Here is a 4,572-nt window from a genome sequence, read left to right on the forward strand (position 1 = left end):
AAGGAACAGTTAGGGAAATGGTTAATGGACACTATCCATTAACGACTTTAGAACACTGCCCATTGTCTTTCCACCCGGAATCTGGGGAATATATATATTCACACATATGCCAAGAATGTAAAATTTCTGGTAAAAGACCAAATATCAAACAATATTTATCTGAGGGTGATGAGAATATTTTTCTATAGGGAATATTTATTACTGGTGTAATATTTTTTAACTAAAAAAAGTTCCCTAAGCAGAGACCTACATTCCTGGGACTTTTTTGCTGTGGGTAGGATGGACGTGGGTGTCCCAGGCAGGAGATGGGAGGGCAGAAAAGGGCAGCTGTGTTTCAGTAACGCAACTCACATCAGCAGTCTGGAGACAGGGGCAGAGCTCTTTGGCCTCCCTAATGCCATCGCTAGCTTGGCTGGGCTGGCATGCTGCTGGCTCTGGAGTCTAGAGATCTGGCAATGTCCTCATGTCCCTACCTGTTCTCATTCCGGCCTCACCCACGATCTCCTGCCACTACCTCTGTCCCTAGTCCTCCTCCCTCGTCGTAATTGCCCCGCCCTCACTCCAACCTCTTTTTCCATTGCCATGAGAAATTATCTCAAGTAAGTGGCTAGAAACAGACATTACAGGTGTCGCCCACTTTTCAAAAGTCTGTGTTATGCCACTTCACTTTTAAGAAAGATCAGTGTTAGTATCTGTTTTTGAAAGCCGAGGGAAATCCAAAGAGGATTTTTGCTTCTATGAAAAACAAAAAAAAAGTGAAAAATGAAAATAGCCTTCAGGGTGTATTTGGCAGCCAGCCTGAATGGAGGCAGTGTGCACAGCGGGGAGAGTGGCGCCACCCAGCGCCTTCCCTCAGAACTACACTTGGAATCTCCATGTCAAGCCACCATAGCTTTGAACTGAGTCTGTGAGCATTTGTGCTTTATCTCCATTGATTCTGTGCGTTTCTTGGCAAGATGTTTCCTGATGTATCCGAAAAGCCTATGAGAGGTTTTTTTTCGGGTCTGGGAGAGCTCAAAACTGCTTTCATAAAAATTAATGGTAATTGCTTCTTTGCTTTATGCCATAGAAAGGTTTTCATAGGAACTCTCTACTTTCAGATAGTGGGGAAAACCTGTGTCTGTTCAAGTATTAAGGGAGGGAAGTGGGGGGGGGGGGCAAGGACTTTTTTTTTTTTTTTTTTACCACTGGAGAGGCTTGTGTATATCAACATTTTTTAAAGTTTATTTATTTTGAGAGAGAGAGTGCACAAGCAGGGGAGGGGCAGAGAGAGAGGGAGAGAAACAGAATCCCAAGCAGGCTCCACACTGTCAGCACAGAGCCCCACTCAAGGCTGGATCTCACCAACCATGTGATCATGACCTGTGCAGAAACCAAGAGTCCTACACTTCACTGACTGAGCCACCCAGGTGCCCCTGGATGTCAACATTTAAGACTTATTAACCTGTACAGTTTAACTTGAGCAGAGAGGAGCTAAAATCTAGGCTCTCCCCATTAGCAACTGAAACATCACCTAAGTGAAATCAAATTCAACTTCTCCCCACTCCCAGCAGACACTTCTCTGCTCCCCTTTTTGAAAACAGGGACATCATCCTAGAAACTTAAGCATAAAATCTGGGAGTTCCCCTATTTTTAAGTTTATTTATTTATTTTGAGAGAGAGAGAGAGAGAGAGCAAGACAGCAAGCAAGTGGGGAAGGGACAAAGAGAGAGGGAGACAGAGAATCCCAAGCAGGCTCCCTGCTGCTAGCACAGAGTCTGACATGGGGCTTGACCGCATGAAACCACAAGATCACGACCTGAGCTGAAACCAAGTCTGACACTTAACAAGTGAGCCACGCAGGCACCCCCTGGGAGTTACTTTTGACTCTTCTTCCCCTCTAAACAAGTGTCCAGTCCTGAAGATTCTATCTCTTGGTCTACCTTCTCTCCTTGCCCCTGTGGCTTCCCTGCTCTGTCTGTTGCCTCTGCTCATCCCACAGCACTAGGCTCCTAAGCTGTTTTGACCCCCTAGTCTTCCCTTGGCTCATCCATCTGGCTCAGAGATACCTTTTTCATCAATCTGAGGGCTAGTTTCGGCTCTTCCTGCTAAAAGCATTCACAAGTAATCCAGCATTGACCAAATAAAATCTGAATTCCAGAGGTGGGCATGTAAGGCCCCCCACAATCTCATCCCAGGCTTATCACCTGCTCCTCCCCTCCTGGTAACCTAGCCAAAATTTGCCATCAGCCAAATTTGCCTCTTGTTTTCTTGGGGCTAGAGAGCTGTGTGAGACACGGTGCCTGTTCTCCAGCCACTCCAGATCTTGTTCAAGAGGCAGCCTGCAGTGTAGTAAGTGCACAAGAGAGCCATGCCCAAAGGTCTGTAGGAGTCCAGTCTAGAGAGCATCAGCAAATGGGAGTCAGCCAGCCCACTTGGGCTGCGGATGGCCAGTGGGGGATGGGTGGACATGTAGCCACGCAGATGTGCAGAACTGGCAGGTGCTACTACAAGTAGTCTAGGCTGGCTGGAGCTTAGTTTGCCTGAGAGAAAGCAGTTGAAGGAGATGCTGGGGGCATAAGAACAACAGCACCAATGCTACCATCATCCTAGGGGCTCTGTATTCTGCTCAACACTTTCTGCAGGCTGTCCTATTTACTTTTTTGCAAAACCTTGAATGTTGGTATAGTTTGTTTTGTTATAATATGGGTTACTGTAACACCAATTAACCCACGCATGATTGGAAAAATAGGGAAATGATTTCAGTATAATGAAGTTGGGTTGGTTGAAACACGATTTCCATGCCGGGAAAAGGGAATTGGAAGAGTAGGAGTAAAATTAGAATTTTCAGCAGGAGATGAGAAAGCCTTCAGCTCAACTATCGCTTAGGCTGGGTCCCCTACTATTCTATTTTAAGAAAATTAAAACTGAGAGCCTGCCCCTGGGCTCCCTCTCCAGAGAGCCCAGCTTGCACAGGCTCCTGGCTCATGACAGGTACATGTCCCTCTCGGTTTACATTCTGAGTTCCTCTGGCTCAGAGCTCCACTTTTGTCTCCATTTTCTTCGCTCTTATAGGATAGTATCTCCGCTCTGTAATTTTATGTTTTAAAAACATCCCCGGAAGCAGCCTTCACGTGTACTGAATGACCTGCCTTGAGCGCCTGACTTACCTCCTGAGATTCCAATTATTTGTTTTTGTTCGTTCTCTGGTTGCCATGCTTCACAGCTTTGGAGAGACCTGCCCAATTTTAAATTTCCCTTCAGTCCTTTTATCTTTAGTGTGTGACTTTGGTAGAACATGAGGTTTCTCAGGATCATCTATGTAGTGTCACAGGAGAGATGAACTATTGTATTTCCATTTTGTGGAAGAGCAAATAGAAGCTTAGATGCATGTAACTGGCTCTTGTTTGCATAGCTGGCAAATGGTACATCTGCATTTTCCAGCTCGAGCTACATTGTTTTGTGGATGCAGATTATACAGGGTCTTGTATGCCATGAGGGCTGTTTTTTAAATATCTGTTATCTGTCCGCAACAAATCTAGCCTCTTCTACATGATCTGTGGTGCTGGGCCCGGGACTTTGCAAACTGCATTTCCTGGACTCCTTTGCCAGCTGCTTTTCTGTTAGGTTTTGCCATTGGGAGGCACTAGAAAGAGTCTGGAGAGGTGGGAGAAGGAGAAAGTGGATTTCCTCCCTGTTTCCTTATGCGGGTCCATGTTTCTGTAGTTGGCTCCACTTTCAATGCCCCTTGGTTGCCGGCAGCAGCTGGCTGGCAACTCTGCTGGCAATCAGGGAACCAGCCACCCCATGATCCTTCACCAGATGCGCCTGAAAATCCCTTGATAATCCAAACCTCTGCTGGACCCTTCTCCCTCAGTGATCTGAGTGCCAGCTTTCCAGAGCTTCCTTCAAGAAGCCTGAATTCCCAGCTCTTTAGTTCTGGAAATACCATCTTTTTCCTTTGGGTTTCTCCTTCCTGGCAGTAAGGTTTGCTCCCCGCAGTTCTTATTCTCTAGAGGTGGCCACGTTCCCTTTTTGCTCCTGAAGCCTTCCCACACTTATGTTACCAATCCCCAGCATCAAATGCCCTCTCTTTAAAATATTTAATGTGTCCTCTGTGTCCCTGAGCAGATACCGACTGTTACCCGTGCTTATGAATATTTCTCTGTTGGGAAAGGTAAGTCTTCGAAGGCTTTTAGGCAGGAAACTTACTCCTTGGTGCAGATCGGACTTTATTTCATTGGTTGGTAATATTTAACTCTGTTGACAACTTCTCCTTCCTTTAAACATTATACCCTCTTGTCTTTGGTAATGTTATACGTTCATGGATGCCTCCCACCTTTGTAGCCACTCTTTCTCAGCCTTTTATGAAGACTTCTTCCTTTATCCTGATGTTTGCTAAGGCCTTGATAGTGGCCATTTTATTTCTTCAATCTACACATTTTCCCCGGAATAGCTTATCTGTCTGCCACAGCTTCAGTTAGTATCTATCTTCTGATAACTTACACATTCCTATCTTCAGCCTAGACATTGCTCTTGGGTTCCAGACCCATTTATTCAACTGCTCTCTGGAATGTCTAGTTGGATGTCCCT

Source organism: Panthera leo, chromosome C1 (genome assembly GCF_018350215.1).
Source record: "Panthera leo isolate Ple1 chromosome C1, P.leo_Ple1_pat1.1, whole genome shotgun sequence".
NCBI lineage: Eukaryota > Metazoa > Chordata > Mammalia > Carnivora > Felidae > Panthera > Panthera leo.